This window comes from Pteropus alecto, unplaced genomic scaffold (assembly GCF_000325575.1).
Source record: "Pteropus alecto unplaced genomic scaffold, ASM32557v1 scaffold17, whole genome shotgun sequence".
Lineage (NCBI taxonomy): Eukaryota > Metazoa > Chordata > Mammalia > Chiroptera > Pteropodidae > Pteropus > Pteropus alecto.
The window spans coordinates 747,572-766,242 of record NW_006440645.1 but is presented as its reverse complement, the minus strand read 5'-3'; the positions used below and the strand labels follow the sequence as shown (position 1 = coordinate 766,242).

At 51.5% G+C, this 18,671-nt stretch overlaps 1 long non-coding RNA gene and 1 pseudogene across 1 annotated transcript; one reads left to right on the top strand and one right to left on the bottom strand.

The window, feature by feature from the left end:
- Positions 1 to 11,154: 11,154 nt before the first annotated feature.
- LOC112484671 lies at positions 11,155 to 11,272 on the top strand (annotated as a pseudogene).
- A 4,675-nt stretch (positions 11,273 to 15,947) lies between these two features.
- On the bottom strand, positions 15,948 to 18,664 carry LOC107196090. Its single transcript, XR_001517401.2, has 3 exons — positions 18,033 to 18,664; positions 17,791 to 17,883; positions 15,948 to 17,022 (listed from the first exon to the last, which is right to left on the bottom strand). It is a non-coding gene; the product is annotated as an uncharacterized LOC107196090 (long non-coding RNA).
- Positions 18,665 to 18,671: the final 7 nt, after the last annotated feature.

Sequence of the window (18,671 nt, the reverse complement as noted above, 5' to 3'; positions counted from 1 at the left end):
GCGACCGTGAGAGAGGACGTTCCCGGCCCTTTTACTGGCCATGCAGGTCAGCTGCGCATGCGTGGAAAGGAGGCCAGCGTTCCCGCGACAGCTCCGTCGCCGGCGGCCCGCAGCTGTCCCAGGCGGCCGGCGCTTTTCCTAGGGGCCCACACTCTCCTCTGCCATGTGGCTGGGACCGGGCCCTCGAAGGCCATGCCTGGTGCCCGCTAGGTGGGTCGCGTCCCCCAGCCCGCACCGCCGCCTGAGCGTCGCGTCCGTGGAACCGCACAGACATTCGTTCATGCCTGGCCTCTGGGACGTCTGCAGCCGTCCGTTTTGAATGGCGTGGTCTCTTCCTTTCCGTCGTTGCATGGAATCTGCAGCCCGAGCGACTGCTTAAGGCCGTCTGCATCGCTCCCCATCCGGGGCTGTCCAGAGTTTGCTGATGATGCGTTCTTGGGTAGCTACTCTGTCCCAGTTTGGTTTGGTGTAAACCTAGGATTTCTAGGTCATAGCGTAGTTTATGTTCACCATGAGTAGGTGACGCCAACTAGGTTTTACAAGTGATCGCACCAAAGCACAGTCTCAGCAGCGTCACGCCCTGCCCGTGCTCGTGATGACTGGCCCGGTCCGTTTAACCCCGACCGTCCTACACTGTGCGGCTCCGTCTCCCTGTGGTTTCACTGGGCTTTTCCTGATTACCAGCGAAGGCGACTCTCCTTTTTGTCTGTCTGCCATCAGCGTACCCTGTTTCGAGATGCCCTCTCAATTCTCTTGCCCATTTTTTTAATTGGGCTGTCTTTTGTGCTGACATTTATTTGTCAGGAATTCATTACGTATCTTGGATGCGAGTGTTTTGTCAGTTATAATGTAAATACCTTCACTATGTGGTTGATCCTTTTACTTCTTGGTGGCCTCCTTTAATCAATAGAAATTTTTTATTCCATCGTAGTTGAATTCAACCATCTTTCCTTTACGATCGATGCTTTCGGTACCCTTTGAAAGATACTTCACCTGGTCCAAGTTCATGAAGATATTTTCCTGTGTTTTCCTCTAAGACCAGTGTCCTGCTCTTCACCTGGATACGTGTGTAGGGCGTGATTCACTTTATTTCATATGGATGTCCAACTGACCTGGGACCATTGGCCGAAAAGACACTCTTTAACCCTTAGCTCCGAAGTGCCAACATGATCGAAAAGCGAGCGACTGTGCACCTGTGGGGCTTTGGGGCCGGCGGCGTTGATTTACTTGTCACGCGTAGTGCCGTGAGCGTCGTACCAAGGGTAAGTCCTCCAGCGGAGGCTCCTTCCAGTTATCGTGGCCGTTCCTGGCCCTTTGCATTTCCATACACATGGATGAGTTTGTCAGTTTGCACACACACACTCACAAAGCATTGGAATCATGGCTTGGAATGCATTTAACCCATGTGTCGATTAGAGAGGAATTAGCTTCTTTACAGAATGGATACCAGCTTCTTCCAGACCACGAGCCCGTCGTGTCGGTCTGTCTGTGTCGGTCCCTTGAATCGCCGTCGACAGTGGTTTGGTAGTTTCCTGGGCGGAGGCCTCGCGTATTTCATCATATTCATTCCTGTGTGTTTGCCTTCTCGCCCCTCTAAACAGCAGTGTACTTTTCCTTCTTACTGACTTGGTGCTTTGACGTGTCCCAGCGACGTCCCAAGTCAGGTGAACTTGCTTGTGTTACCGCAGGTTTCAGGGCCTCGCGGTAGAGACGCTCTGGGCTTCGAAGCCAATAAGATCTCAACTGTGATTCCTGCTCCTAAATTTACTCTCTGTTCTGCTCGAAAAGCGTTAGTAAACCTCTGAGTGCTTGCTCATCTGTCAGTGGACATGTGGGGAACCTCCGAGACAGCCCAGCGCCCTCACCTCCCGGAATGCCAGCTCTGGGTCATAGTTCCTCCTCCTGAGTGTGGGCTGGACCTGGTGACTTGCATCCAGAGAGTAGAATGCAGCTCAAATAATGGCGTGATGTGTTCAAGGCTAGATTACGAATAAGCCAGCCTCCGTCTTGACACCCGTCTTGCTCACCTATCTACTCACTCCGATGGGAGCAGTTGCTGGGTTGTGAGCTGCCCCACAGAGAGGCTCATGTGGCAGAGAACTAGAGAGGATGCGACCAGCCAGCAGCCGTGAGCACCTGAGACCCCAGTCCAGAAGTCTACCAGGGACGGGATCTTGCCCACAGCGTGGACGTGAACTTGAAATTGCATCCTGCCCCAGTCAAGCCCTCAGACGCGGTCATGGCCATGGCTTCCATTTGGCTACGGCTTCGTTAGAGACCGTGGCAGAGGCGCACGGCTACGCCACCCAGAGGTGCCTGGCCCACAGACGCTAGGAGCTCGTGGTGTTTGCTGGTTTAAGCCATGGAGCTTTGGGGCTACTCGTTACTCGGTGACAGATAACTAACGCAGTCTAACCCGCCATGGGGTCTGTGGCCCACCACAGGCATACTGCATTGCTGGGCAGCTAGTCCGTGAGCAAGCTGTGCTCGGTTCACACAGCACTTAGACTTCAGTGAAAAACTGCTTCGGGTAATTGAGTGAGTGAGGTGATCTCCGCCCTCCAGAAGTGCTGAAGTGACCTTTCTAACGTCGACACTTGTAGTACGAGGCAAACTAGAACGGCCCGCAACAGAAGGAGTCTTCCTAATTTTACAGGAGTGAGCTGTGTGTCAGTTCCAGGCCACCACCCCAGCCCTACCCTTTTGGTTACGGCATTAAACCCAAGAAATTTTTTCACAGGATTAAGCTGTAAACAGATTGTCCCTTGAATCTCATTGCAAATCCTCCACGTTACAAAGCAATCACAGAACCCAGATTGATCATGACTCTGGAATAAAACTTGATTAATCGTCAGCACGAAATTAGAAGCTCATGACTCTCCTGCGGTATCTCCTAGCGCCATAGTTCTTTCTTCCGCCAAACCCCTGACTTGCAGATGTAAATTCAATCCCATTTCCTTAGGACAGAGTGACCAGTGCTGCTTCCTGTTGCATCGACCCAAAGCGGCTTGGCCCATTGTACCTTTAGTTAGCTTTTGGTTTCTTCCCTAAGCAATATATATTTTTTAGCTTACAAATACCCATGTTTCAAAAATGTTTGCAGATATTTTACATTTTTAAATAAAATTCTCGAATAACACTGATAAACAGTAGTATTTAACATACGTGATGCATATAAGATTCCTTTATGTGTTTGCAGACGTGCAGTCCTAAGCTTATCAGAGCGATGAGTAAACTGGGAAGGGAAAATAAGGAAACGTGCTAAGCCTCTGTATTATTACAAATATTTATTGCAGTGATTATTACAGTGCTTATTACGACTTGCTGTTGCAACGATTAAAACGCTCATATTCCGAATCATAAAACAGCATTGAATTTAATGGAAGTAATCCCACCTGAAGCTCTGTACATCTTCTGGCATTTTTCATAACTCCGTTGGAAAAATTACCATTTAAAATGAAAACTACCAGTAAGCTCACGAAGTCGTGCCCAGACTTCCTCTCCTTTGTCACGGTGTTTTGTCTAGTGGGCTCCCCTTTGAACAAGGACAGCAGCAGACACGTGTTGCCTGATACACCCAGGTAGCAAGCGTCATCAAAGCTGGCTTTTTGCTTTCGCGCGTTTGTTTACGCTTTTGAATCAGATGGCTCCAGCGCTGACACACACGTGACATGAATCCACCGTGACGCAGACCCTTTCTGAGTCGAGGCCTGTGGGCCGGCCGTCGCCAGCCTTTCCTTCTCAGGCCATGAGCGGTCCGGGGTTGCCAGACGCCTGTGTGGCAGCTGCCAGGACCCGCCAGGGCACACGGAAGCAGGCCTGTTATTGGAGTGTTTGGCTTTTTGTAACTCTGGCCATAAAACAAGAACCATCGAGACAAAGAAGATCGTGGCGTGGCTGCTGGGTTTACGACCCAGCTGCTGGAAAGATTCTCGGGATCCGTCACCTGCACGCTGCTGGCGGGCAGCGTCGTGCACGTGAACAGCCGGCTTACAGCCGGTGCAGCCTGGCTGTCCGGTTCTGCCATTGTGTCCTTTGCCTGCGTGTCACTTCCGAAAAACTCTAGTGTGTCTCAGATCCTTTCAAACGCACACACACGAACACCAAGCTGTTTATTAAATGCATCTCACAAATATGTTTGAATACTTCCGAGGGCAAGGAATTTGCTTCGATATTCTTAGTTTGTGTCTGGCTCTTGCAAACATTTGGGTAAACTTAATATATTTCTAGGGACTACCGGAGTTTGAACTTCAATGGGTCTTTCATTTATCATCACATTTAACTTCGTTTTATTTGCCTTATCTGGAGGGAAGACAGTTCATGCTTTACATGTGTAAAATGCCTTGAGCGTTTGGATTGAGACTCTGTGCGTGGCGTGTGTCCTCGTGCTGGGAACACTGGCTGTCGGTGTGTTTTGACACCTTGACGGCAGGTCACGTGGCAGTGAGGGACGCTCGTCAGAATCCTGCTGGAGCGTGGGAGCCGCCTTCCCTCCGAGTGACTTTCAGGCCTTACAGAGCGTGCAGGGTGCCCGCAGCTGGGAAGGGCAGAGTGGACAGGTGGTCAGGGACGCAGCTGAAAAAGTAAGCGTTGGGGCTGGGCTCGCTGGGGGTCGGGGCAGCGGAGCAGGGAAGCGCCGTGTTCAGACAGATCACTGCTCGTGGGTGGGAGGGGACAGAAGAACAGCGGGGACAGAAAGACCACTGAGATGGCTCCTCACTCCACAACGGTAAAGGTGCTTCGGCCAGAAAAAGATCTGGATTTATTCCATTTAATTAAACCCTTTTTTCCTGATGAGCGCTATTTAAAACCACTGTCATTCTGATTTTCCGTTGGCTCATTTTCTTTAAAGTTAAAATCACTGAATATGAACACACTTTCCGATTTTTTAACGTACCTGTCTATGTTATTTCTAAATTTATGTAATCTGGGAACACTAATATGAATCATCGTGCATTCATTTAGTATCTATTGAAAGCTTATTAACCTCTTCTTTTCCTAAATAATAAAGTAATTTTGTACTTAGGCCCAATTCCTGATGCGATAGACTCTCACATTTACAAAAAAAATGTATTATTTGAATTGCATTAAAGAGTTTGTTTCTCGGGCAGAGTATTTGCAGGAGAGTTTCCGGGGAAGGTCGGAATCTCCCCGAGGCCCATTATAAAGCCTTCGTCAGCAGGCACTTCTGGCCGGCTACCCCATCGCGGTCACCTCTGCTGCGGCCTCTAAGATGTCCCTTTTCATCGTCACAGGAGAAAGGACAGTGACGACTGCAGTGATCCGGAGAAACGGGCCCCAGAACCCGGCTGCCGCTTGGCGGAGCTGCTCCGCGGGGCAGCTGGTTTTAAGTGTGTTCAACCCAGGCTGGGCCAAGGCTGTGCTGGCATCTAGGCGTAGAGGCCGCCCGGAGCCGGGAAAGGCAGGGTGCAAGGCGGGCGCGGGCTCAGTGTCTGAGGCCTGGGCTCTGAGCCAGGCAGCCGGCGGCACCACTGTCCAATGGCCTAAAGAGCTTTGTGGACAGGAAGGACATTAGTGCCGCCCAGAAGATGACATTTAAACAGACAAGGAAGCGGGAGAGCGTCATGCTGTGGCCATCTGCTGTCTCGGGCAGGGGGAAGGACGCGGGCACAGGCAGGACCCTGCAGGGAGGCCCGTACGGCTGGGGCACGGTGAGCAAAGCGGACAGTGGGGTGGCCCGACTCAGAGAGGTGGCACGAGCAGGTCACCCAGGGCTTCGGGGCCAGAGACGGGCTTTGGGTTTCACTGAGCGCAGAAAGAAACGGCGGTCCGGCGTGTTGTGTGGCGTGTGCGCCAGTCGCCGGGCGGGGGGTAGATGCAGGTGTCTGGAGCAGAGATTCTCGCTGTGCCTGAGGCGAGCGTTGGTGTCGGACCAGGCGATGGAGATGCTGAGACGTGGTCAGAGTCAGGACACGTTTCGATGTGTAACCAGCAACATCCGCTGATAGACCCAGTGCGAGATACAGAAAAGCACGGAGGACTTTGAAGTTTTCGAGCATCTTTAAAAATGAGGTTTCGTTAATTGCAGGAATGGCTGGCACGGGTGGCGGGGGACTCAGGAGTCGGCGTGAGACCGGCGAAGTCTGACGCGTCCGCTCTGACCGGGTGGCAAGGACGACGGGCAGCCGGATATACAAGAGGGAGGTTGTGGGGACTCGTGCAGGCTGGACCCGTGGGTCTTGGGGTCTCTCCTGGGGACACTCCCGTGAGGCTGGGAATTCTGAACTTGACCCTCCAGGTCCGGTGGTGCTGGTCAGGGCTGGTCAGGAGACCCCATTTAAAGCTGTGGAACTGGGCTGAGGTTGAAAGGAGTCTGCGTGATCGAAGGTGCTGTTCCAGGGACTGAGCTTCGGGAGAGTCCCAAATTCAGAGAGCGAGAAAATGAACCCACAGAAGACGGAGAGGGTGAGGCTGAGCTAGGACAGAGCGTTGGCCCCAGTCCAAGTGCGGAAAATGCTTTCAGAGAATAATTTCCTGTGCCAGCATCTGAGGAGAGGGCAAGAGCCTTGAGGACAGAAAAGCCGGCTGTTGGGTTGAGCAACAAGAAGGTGACAAGTGGCCTTGACAGCAGTCGTCTTAGCCGAGCGGGGAAGGGAGGCCTGTGATGTGGGTTCGGGGAGCAGAAGGCAAGCGGGGACGCGTGTGGCTGATGCCCCCCAGCACCGTGTCCGACGGTGTGGGCAGGCAGTGGACAGGCGTGGGCGGCGTGGTCAGGTGATCCGAGTCTGATGACGTGAAGGTGGCACCGCTGGAGTAAACGTGTGCCCGGGAGTGGCCCGGCTCGCTCGCCCTGACCAGCACCACCGGACCTGGAGGGTCAAGCTCGGAATTCCCGGCCGCACGGGAGTGTCCCTTCTTTCATTTGTGCCCGCTGTGCGTGCTTCCTGTCCTTGTTACATACGAGGTGTGTCGTCTCTGTCAACAGCGTGAGGAATAAGTTTTAAGTCACTCCGAGCCCCACCCAGACGCCCCGCCCGGCCCCAGTCTGGGCGGCGCTGCTCGCTCCCCGGTCTCCCGGGGTCTGGCCGGGCTCCCGTCGGGCCCCTTGTCCTGGCGGGGATTCCGAGAGTCTCTCCCTGCCGTCAGCGCCGACACCTCCGTGTCGGCCCCTTGTCCTGGCGGGGATTCTCTCCCTGCTGTCAGCGCCGACACCTCCGACACCTTCGTCACGCTGTGTCCCGACGTCATCAGGATTCTCTGGAGAATTCTTCAGCTCACAAATGTGACACATCCACCCAGGGCATTAGAGTGGGCTCTAACCGGAACGTCTGTCAGCCTCAGGACCCCCGGAGTCGCTGTGTCCGTGTCCCTTTTCAGAGGTCACCAGGAGCCTCAGCGGGCCACCCGTCTGGGCAGGGACATGGCTGTCACGTGCCTGGTGCTGTGTGTGTCTCCAGAGGTGGAGACGCTGTGACCTGCACAGGTGTCCCAACACAGCCGGCAGCTGGCGATGCCGCCCTGAACAGCGAGCCACGGCTGAAGCCGGCGGACACTGTACCCAGGGTGCTGGACACTCACGGTGCCAACTCTCAGAGTCACGTCTTTCTACCTTCACTCGGTGAAAAAGAGTCAAGAAACCAAGATAAGCGATCACTGTGTCCTGCCTCGGGAGTGGGCTGAGTATGTTACTAAGAGTAACATTTTTTATTACGATCTGTCATGGAGGCTTCAGGGTCGGATATGACCACTTGTCATTCATATGTGTGGTGTAGAGGAGCTCGAAATACTTCTAAGCATCGATTTCTAATAGCTTTTAAAAACCTAGGTCCTCATACCCACCTTATAGGAGTTTGAAACGGAAACAAGGTCAGGATGTGCATCGTGACTGATCCACACAAGGGGACAGAGGGCTCATCGAGTCCCCACAGTGACAGAGCCCACACTGCTTTTGAGTAATAAAGGACAATTAAGATAGCTCTCTAATTTCTCACAAAGATCACGCTCTCTCTAAAACAACCCAAGTAAGTCTAAAGCCAGGTGCATTTATGTGTACCTAAAAAAAAAGTTTAAAATAATGATTAACTTTTAACTTCGTCCAGCTCTCAACAAGTAAATTAGCTTTTTGTCAAAACTATGTGCCATTTAGTTAGCTGTATTTTACTTGTAAAATGTCCTTGCTCCATCGTGTGATTGAATACATGTCTAGCACTATGACAATAATATAACATAGTCTTCATCTTCCGCCACCTAACAAAACGTAGACCTTTTCGCTCGTAGAGACCAGGCGATCATATATTCCACTGTAAGACTGTCCTCTCCATGGAAGGGTCCGCGTCTGTTTCCAGGTCCTGACTCCGCCCCTCAGCCCAACTCAGGTCTGGAAGCATCTGAAAGATGTTGTACAGAGTTCAGCTCGCCGGATAAAACGAAGGAAGCCCGGTTCAATTCGTTTCAGATAAATGATGACTGATTACTTACCGTGTGTTCATACAATGTGTTTAGTATGTCTATGTCCCAAATATCCCGTGGGGAATACGTAGAGTAAATAATTACTCATGATTTACCTGAAATTTGAATTTAACTTGGTGCCTTGTATTTCTCTTTGCTAAATCTGATAACTGTAAGAAGAAGACAACAATTATTTGGGAGGAAGCATACAAAACAAATATTTCCACAGTAGCACCTTATATTTTAATTGAAAAAAAAATAGATCTCTGGTCCGCTAGAAATGCAAGGCCGATCAACCCATGAAGAATTTTACGCATGTGGCGGGACGAGAACCAGCCCTCCCCCGAGAGGCGGGCTGTGCCCCCGGCTCTCGGCCTGCTGCCCAATGATGTAAATCCCGTGAGCGATCGACTCAGGAGATCGCTAAGGCTGGCGGTTCGGGGGTGGTGTCAAACTCAGACACCGAGAGGTGGAACTGCTCCGAAGTCTAACCGACGTCTCGCCAAGGCACATTTTTTAAAAAAACGCATCCCCACCTTCTGAACCACAGCTGCTTGAACCAGGCGCGGGGACCACATTTATTTTCCTCCTGTGACCGGACTTGAAGCGTACAAAGCCACGCCATCTGGTGGGGCTCCCTCGCCCACATGCCGCCTTCAGGACTAGAAAGGGTCACCCTTCCTAGGACGGCTCGACCCGGGGGGGCCACAGCTTGGCAGAACTAGACGTACGCTGAGTGTCCTGGGCGGACAGGCCCTCGTGCGGACCGGCCCCTACCGCGCTGGGGCGCCCGGCTATGCCACCTCACTCCGAACAGAGCAAAGCCCGGGAGGCCGTGGCGTCCGAACCCTCTGGCACCCCTTTCGAAGAGGCTTTGTGTCGAAGCCTCTTCGACACAAAGGTTTATTCCTGTCATTTTATTTTCTAGAACATTCTGGAATCTTTATAATAAATTCCTGCGCTTTGCTTAAGGTAGCTCGAGATCATTGCTGACGCTTGAAAACAAACTAACAAAAAACTGTAATGAGTTCCATGGATACTGACGATGAAGTAGTGTCTCAGGTGTCGCTGGCGGATGCGCATAGGATTCTGGCAGTAACCTGTGTCGCGCCGACATTCGAGCACAGCCACGTGCCTTCCTCCGCCCCGGGGCTGCTCCCGCTGTCAGAGGCTGACAAGGCCGTCAGCGAAGAGGGGGCCTCCAACCGCACGGGCATGAACCGCATTTCCGTTCACACTCCACTCAGAGCGAGCGCCTCAGACCGGACTGCGAGCCGTGCTGCCCGGCACAAAATGCCTCTTCTCGCTTCCGAGCGACGTTTAAACAGAGAATTGTAGAGGGGGCAAAAAGAAGGAATCAGAAGCTTTTATACAAAAGCCAGGAGACCAGGAGACCACCTAGGAAGACCAGGTGCTGTAAGCATGAGAAACGGCGACATGGCAGAACTGAGACGGAGGCCGAGGAGCACGCGAGGGTGAGCACAAGGCCGGAGTCACCCGGCGGCCAGCGGGGGGGAGGCTGCGGCCGTGTCAGAGGCTGCGGCCGTGTCAGAGGCTGCGGCCGCGTCAGAGCTCGCCAGGCTTCTGTTTCGTTGTTGAGTTTGGTTTTGTTTTCAGGAGTGCGGGGGGGAAGCTTCGCTTTCCCGTTAACGGCGGCGTCCCGGGGCTTCGCAGACCCGTGTTCACGGACGCGCCCGCCCGCCTTCCGGTCGGCAGTGCAGAGACTTGCGTTTGTATGGGAGGCACACGGCTCGCGACGTCCTTTGTGTAGTTGTGTTGACAGTGGCCATCCCCACAGCCGAGAGGACGTCCCCACTGTGGCTCGGCGTGTGGCAGACGGGTCCCCTTCTTACAGTGACAATCACGGTTCGGGTATAAGTAAATACTTGGCCATCGGAAAAACACCACTACTTGAATCTGAGCTAAGAAATCTAGAATAGGTTAAAGTGTCGATATCTACTTTCTTGTACTTATGCTCGGTCTCGTTTCACATTGACACAATTTCCGAGTGTGAGTTTCTTGCCTTCGTTGGGCTGATTTGTACATTTTCTCTGACACATAGTCACGTAGAAAACAAAAATGTGCATCTTTGTAGCATCACATATGAAACGCTCAGCGCAGGCTCTGGAATCCGGGAGACCTGTATCGAAGGACGGCTGTGTGCGCCTTCTGGTAGCTGTGACCTACGGAAGCAAACAATTGAATCTCATTCGATCAAGTGGACAGCAGGTCCAAGCCTCGTCTGTCACGATTGTTGAGAGGATTAAAAATGATGGATGTAAAGTGGTTAGCTACGTGTTCGTCCCACAACGAATGCTACGTGAACAGTGCTTACCACGGGAGGAATGTAGAAACGCAGATCAGCCTGGAAACTTATTGTAGGGTCCCATTTTTAATAGAGAAGGTGACTGCCGGTGAGGTGGGCAGTGCAGAGGAGCCGGCCAGCAGGCGGAACAGTCAGGCGCCATCGCGTCACTGAGCACTGAGGTCGTGGCGTCCCTCGATGCTGGCGGGTGTGCGTCGGAGGCAGTAAACCCTAATGGGGGTTTTCATACAGGTGTTTTTAACACAGAGCCTACAGGACGTGGTCACGTTGTAAATGGGGACCAGGAGGAAGAGATCAGACATCACTCCAACGACGGAGTCTGAAAGGGTGGGGAGGGGGCGCAGTAGCAGAAACCGAGACTTTGGGAAGGACGTGCTTCCGCATCGAGGCATGAAGTCAGAGGTAGGAAGGAGCACCTGGTCTATGGCCACGCCCCCCGAACACGCCTGATCCCGTCCGATCACAGAAGCTAAGCGGGGTCGGGCCTGGTTAGTGCTTGGATGGGAGACCACCTAGGAAGACCAGGTGCTGTAGGCGTAAAAAATGAGAAAATAAAGAGCGAGCACCTGAGCCCCCAGGGCCCGGCCCTGCTGTGGGTGGGACCGCGTGCCTCCCGCCCCGCCCTCCCGGGAGAGGCCCGGATGGAAAGAGAGAGGGAAGGAAGAAGAACGAGGCAGAAAAGCGAGTGAGGCCGGCACAACCGTGGCAGCAAGAGACCCAGGAGAACCGGAATGGGGGACCCAAAGGAAACGGGTCTCGGGAAGAGGTGGCAGCTGGCCTGTAGCATTCTACAGATTCCCGCAAGGACGAGGCGGGGGTGCCAGGATTTGGTCCCTGGGGCCCTTGGTCGTTGGAGGGCCCTGGGGCAGAGGGACGGAAGCAGCGTGCACAGACGCACACGGGGGCAGCGGCGGCGGCGGCGTGAGCGTGAACCCCCTTGACCCTCCACTTCGCCCGCCTCTTGGAAGCGCTGGGCTTGGAGTTCCGAGAGTAGCCCGCGGACATCACGTCACTGGAACGTCCGGGAGCGTTCAGAAGCCGGCCCTACGCTTCCCCTTGCTGGCGGTCAGATCCGCAGATCCCAAGCAGACAAGACATGGGAGGAAACAAGCAGCCGAGGCCAGGCCGAGGGCGAGGCCCCCCAGGGAGACGGGAGGGAGATCAGGGCTCCGCGGCGGGAGGCGGAGGTGACGGCCACACAGGCCAACTCCCCTGTCCCTCTGCTAAAGCAGCCGTCGACTGGCTAACAGTGCCCGACACTTAGGGGTCGTGTGGCTGACTAGTGAAGCAGGGGATTCCGCTGGTGTCCCCTGAAGACAGAGGCCTGTCACCATCTGTTCGCTCCGCGCTGCCCCTCCGCCTAACAAGCACCGGCCGGTGCGGCTCGCCTGCCGCCACCCACGCGCAGGCAGACGGCGAGTGAGCACCCAGCCGTGGCGATGCCTGTGCCATGTGGCTGGGGGCCGGGTCTGGGCTCGCTGGCCCAGCTGCGACCGGTTACCTCGTCACTCCACTCTGGGCGCTCAGGCTGTCCTCCTTCCTCATGTAAAACGAAGGTGACGGACACAGGGCCGAGTCCTGCGAACTCAGCACCTGCCACCTGCTGTCATTACCTTAGGCACCGCCTAGCACGGGACCGAACTGGCCTTGCTCCCAGTGGAAGTGAAGTTGTTTGAAGATTTGGGGCCCAGCTTTCTCGTCCAGACGGTGACAGTACATTCCTTACGTGACTGCTGTGAAACGCAGCTGTCACAGAGCAGCGGGCAGTGTTCCCCGACCCTGTCCCCCGTCACCCAACAAGGAGATCCCAAAGAGGAAACGCTGTGTTACAAATTCTGAACTTCCTCTTGATTCTGGAATACACGTACCGATTCCCGGCCACGTGCAAATTCAAACGTTTCATGTCTCTATAGCATTCATTGCTCTTATTACACAAATAAAATGTATTCAGGGAAGGACAATCCAGAAAGACTGAGAAAATTCACTCATATTTCTACCCTCAAAGATAACCACAGTGACGATTTAGGAAGTTGTCCTTTGAGAATTTTATCTATCTGTTGATGGCTCCATCCACCCATCCTCCATCCCTCCATCCTCCACCCATCCGTCTGTCCGTCCATCAGTCTATCCAGGCACTGTATTAAGCACTGTACTTTTTATCTGTGCCATCAACTGAATTTCTAATTAACTGTTAGCATCTGTCTTTTTACCTCAACCCGTCCCCCCCCCCAGCCCCCCATCCCCCCATCTCTCCATCCCCCCATCCCTCCATCCCTCCATCCCTCCATCCCTCCATCCCTCCATCTCTCCATCTCTCCATCCCTCCATCCCTCCATGCCTCCATCCCTCCATGCCTCCATCCCTCCATCCCTCCATCTGTCCATCCCTCCATCCGTCCATCCCTCCGTTCATCTAAACGTAAATCCTTCGGTGGCACCACACTGCCCACCCAGTTCCGAGCTCCCCGGCAGCCTCATTTTGGTCGCTGCCCCAACCACACTGGACCTCATTTGGTTCCTTGAATGGCCTTGTTCCACCTATTAGCATGCTTTCCCTGGACTTTCTTTTATCTAGTTAATTCCTACTTATCTTTCAGATCTCATTTTGCTCATCCTTTTTCAGAAAACCTTTGTCTTCCCCACCAGGACAAATAGTCCACATTCTCACAGCTCCCGACATTCTTCCTTTATAGTACTGAAATTTTTATGAATGGCTGATTTAATGCCTAGCTCCGCACTCAAAGATAAGCCACGTAAAAGTGGGGACACTATTCTGCTCTGCACCCTCTGAATGCTCGGCCTAATACGCAAACACGATTCACAGAATAAATGTTGCAAGTTAACGGCACAGCTCTTCACCGCGAAGCCGCTGGAGTTCCGCGCTTTATTTTCTGTTTGTTGATGATCTGCCCAGTTTAATTACCTCCACCTTCAAAAACACCTTTTCACTCTTAATTTGAGGGCACACATTCTCTGTTAAATGAACCAAATAGTTGTGAAGAGGAAGTGTTGCTCACAAATAGGGTACTAATTGAAGCTTTTTGCCCCATGGGTATAATAAGCAAAGTAGAAAAGCATTCGAAAGGGGAGGCTTGCCGAGAGGGTGTGCCCGGCCCGGGACCTCTAAACGTCCGGCTCCCCGGTGAACGGAAGCGCGTGCGTGTGCATGTGCGTGTGTGTGCGTGTGCGTGCACGCACAGGAGGGAGGGAGGATGGTAAACTAGCTCTTTCCTGCATTTTTTTTAGCTCGGACCATATAGAGTCTTGTTCTGACCACAGCTGAGCCATTCCACCACAAAGCTAACTCTCAGTCCCCTCACTAAGGGAAACTAATCACATGGAAAAATAAAATATAGTCATAATCCAAATCACCTGTTTCCAGGCATTAATTGTAATCTACCCATAAGCTTCAAGTTATGGTGCTATTTTACACTTTAACGGTTTTACTTGTTCTGTTTTAGATAGGCTGGGCCGGCCCACACAGCCAACAGGGACCTCAAAACCCTAGGCCTTCAAGAAGTAGACATTTGTCCTCCAAGTCTGGAGCCAGGAGCCCGGGGAGCAGCAGCTTCCCCCTCGGACGTCTCTGGGAACCAGGGGACAGTGCTCTGCCATGGTGAGCACTGTCGGCAGGGCTGCCTTCCCGGCCACCCCTAAAGCGTGAAGAAACCGGAGTGGGCGCGGGGTCTGGACCCCCTGGGGGTGTCTGCGTCCCTTCCCCTCTCGGCCCTCTGTGGAGGCGGGGCGGGCTGTCGGCGTGTTCCACCTGCGGGCTCCAGAAGGCTGGCACGGCTTCGGGGGCTGCCTGGCCACGCGCACTTCCTCACGGGGCGAGGAGCTTTTTAAAAGCTCTTCTCTGTGCTTTTGAAGGAATGCATGAGCAGACCCATAACCAACTTCTGGGAAGTAAATAAGCAGAGAGTTAAATATCAAAGGCCTCGGTGATCTAGGATATAAATAAGCAGTATCTGGATAATAAATTTAACAAACGCTAATTAATTAGCTGGGCCTGCCATGCAGATGAGACAGCAGGTACTGTGACTATGCAGGATTGGTTCATAATTGGTCTAGAATATTAAGAAAATATATTTAGGATGTAGCATGCGTCCAGTCTGTGCTGTCCACCTGATACAGAGCAGGCAGCAAATCCTTGCCATTGTTCTGTACACGATGAAAATTCAAGTTTTGACAAAGATAATTTAAAATTTAAACCATTGATATTTATATTTAAAAAAATAAAATGTTCTGAAAATAAACAACGATGGAGACGTTGCCCTCCGCTAAAGCTGCTTGAATTAAGAGAACTTTCACAGGAACACACAAATAGATTAATAGAACCCCACAGAGTGAGAACGTGCTCCCACATAGAAGCAGGTACATGATTTTTTTTTTTTAAAGTTCTTTTAAATAAGTGAGAAAATATGAACTATTCAGTTAATTCTTTGGAAAAACTCGCTATTTTAGGGAAAAAAATGAAAGTAGGTCCTCCCTCGTACCATTCACAATACATTTTAGTTATGTTCAAATACTAATCGTAGTAAGTATAACAATATTAGGAGAACATAACCGTGGGAATAGGAAAGTCCTCTTAAACAAGATGCAAGAAACAGATGAAGACAGGTCACGGCTTTTTAAAACATGGAAAAGGTTTTTATCGCTTTCGAGATGACTAGAGAAGTGACAAGCACATTGGCAAAGGACGGGTGGGATTGGGTTTGTTTCAAAGGCTCATTCTCTCAGACGTGCAGAGACAAGAGAGAGCAGAAGGCTGCAGCTCGAAGGCCGGTCCTGCAGGCCGGCGGGGAGAAGGCAGCAGGTCGGTCTAGAGTGCCGGTGATGAGAGGCGCACGCAGTGGATGGATAGTTCTGGAAGTGTTTAGGAGTCAGGGCGTGGGGCGGGGACAAGGAGATGAGTCTGAAACTCAGCAGGTCCAGACCAGGAGACGCCTGGTTGGGCATACTGAAGGCTTTTTCCCTAAGCGTGCTGGCGAGCCACCACCGGCGTCTACACGTTAGGCCTCTTCCATGTGAAGTCACTATAGAAGGGTGACTCAGTGCCCGAGCCTAACACCAGGGGGGCGAGCACACAGATGTCGTATTATAAAGTTGTACACCTGGACTTTGTTATTAGCCAGTGCTACCCCTAATAAATTTAATTTAAAAATGAAAAAAAAAAAAAAAGGTTCAGGTTCAGTGACAGAAGAAACGAAAAATAAAGCCACATTTTTATTTCCTTACATTGACTTGTATCACGAGGCCTAGTTTTTTGAAACTTTTGGCATCTTTTATTATATTGCAAAATTTAGTAAGTCTACTATACCTAAAAAACAGAAATTTCTTCTTTCTTTAAGGACTTCGATGGCAAGAAAATCAGTACTAGATCCTTTCTCTCAATGTCAACTATTAGTGTATTTTTAAAATCCTTTTTTCTGCATAAGTACTATTAGTAATGGGATACTGTGACCATCTTGATTAAGAGCGATCACACTTACGGTAAGAAGTCTGTTATGTTAATTATCGACTACCAGTTTTAATATGAAAATTGTGATTAGATAATCTAAATCCCAAAATAATTAATTCGTCTACTCAACACAATTCATCAAGCAGCTATTATGTGCCAAGCACTATTCTAGTTGCTGGAAATGGAGCAGCGAACAAAACAGACAATAACTCATGCCCTTGGGGAGCTCATATGCTAGTTGGGAATTAACGATTCACAAGGAAAACATAAAATTTGTAGCATACTAGATGGCAATGGGCGTTCAGGGGAGATGAAGCAGGGAGCTAGGATAGAAATCGTGTTAGAAAGAAGTGCAGTATTGGGAAGTGGCCAGGAAAGGCCGCATCGATGGGTGGAAAACCGCGGGAGTTGAAGAAATGGGAGGGGGAAAACAGGCGAACGTTGTGGGGATGAGGGAACCAAGCCCCGATGCAGAGTCCCTCGTGGGAGCACCTGTCATGCTCCGGGAACAGCAGAGGCCAGCGTGGGAGCAGGAACCAGGCGAACACAGGCCGGAAGGTTAATAATGGAGCACGGGCGATGGGCAGGTCCTCTAGGGCCTTGTAAGCCAATTTTGGGATTTTGGTTTTCAATCCGTTGGAGATGGGAAGGCTTCAGAAGGCTTCGAGCAAAGACAAGATGTGCTTGGACGGGGCTTTGAAGGAGATCGTCTGGCGGGTGTGCTGAGGACGAGGGCAGCGCAGAGCAGGGCCGAAGCACGGACTGTCATCCCCGCGGGACTTCCGTGCAGCCGTGCGTCCGACCTTCAGAAATAACCGTCGACGCCTCTTCAGATAAGAAATGTTTTAGTCCAGGATACAGATTAAGGAACGGCGCAACTATAGACTAAGTAGTGTTTGCTTAAAAAACTACACATTTATTGTCTGATAACATATCAACATTAAAACGCAATTGTTTCCTTTATTGTATCACACAATTATCGTTAACGATTTACAATTGTCAGTAATTTAAGTAACTGAGATAAATACTGTAATTATGTAGGCCTCGTTACTTGAATATTTAAAAAAACAATTTTCTTCCTGAGTTGTAAAATTTTTGATTACCTTTATTTATTGTTTTAATTTTACTTTTTATTTTTAGATTCAGAGAATATTAAATTATTGCGCTATAACTTGAAACTACATTGTTAAATATTTAAAACGTATTAAAATCTTTAGCCTAGACCAAATTGGATTTTTTTTCAATTTTATAGTCCAGTTATTAATATTTAGACACCTTATTTCTTTCTTATATAGTTTTTGTTTTCAGCCTTTTTTTGTAGCTCTACATTTTACACATTATTTGCTTTTTAAGGCTGAGAATCAAGATATGTATAAAGTTCAGTTTTGTTTTAAGAAGCGTTCAAAGTTGTGAACATTCTGAGAACTTTGGTAATGCTCGGTTATTGGCAGTCAGTCTAGCATTCCCCAGATCAGGACATAGGGCAATGAGGATTAGGCGTCACGTGGACAAGGCTGGTTTGCTTTTTTAATAGCAGCCTCTGGAAGCAAGAAACAACTCCTTTAAATCTTAGGTTCTCCTTATCTCCAAGTTACCGTTTATCATCCAGCCGTGAAATTTTGAGTCCATGATGTCGTGCTAACGATGAACAAATGAGCAATGGAACGCCAACGTTTTCCAGTCCAGTGCTGTAAAATAAAAGGCGATAATTTGGCAAAAACCTTTCATAACATTTTGTTTATGATCTGTCTCTAAATTTGCAATTTTATAGTTTATTAAAGGCACAGGACTGAAGGAAAGGCCCAGGGCTGGTTTTAGTCATCAGCCATTTCCCTACCGTTTTAAATGTAATGCACGGTTATTCTTCTCGTTTTCACTGTAAACGATGGCACATATGCTAATAAGCAGGGCCGTTCCCGAAACGCTACGTGCTTTCCGCCCGGCATTTGCGCAGCACGGTCGCTCGTACCGCACGGCAGAGCTTCGAGCGCGCGACCAAGGCACACGCCGCTCCTCCTCTTCGCAAAGGGGTCAGGCGAGGCGCGCTCACGTGAGGCGGGTGACGTCAGCCCCTGGGTCGCGAGACCGACACCCCGCCTTCCCTGCCCGCCACGCCCCGCCCCCTGCGCAGGAAATCTCGCGAGAACTGCCTTCCTCTCGGAACTTATTGAGCTGACAGCGCGTCCCTCGCGAGCCGAGCTGTGGGCGGGTGGCGGCGTTTTCGCTTTCGTTCCGTTAACGTGATGCCCGAAGCCGCAGCCCTCGCAGATGGCCTGAGCCTGAGCACCCCGGCCTGGGAAGCGGCGGCGTGGGGCAGTCCTGACAGAAGGGAGGCGCGGCTGCGGCGGGGTCGCCTCAGCTGAGGGGCCGCGGGGCCCACCCTACAGGCCTCGGCCGCCCACGTCCCCCGCCCAGTCGGCCCCGAGGGAGGCGCGGGCGTCGTCGCCTGCACCCACCCGGCCTCTCCAGTCTCGCC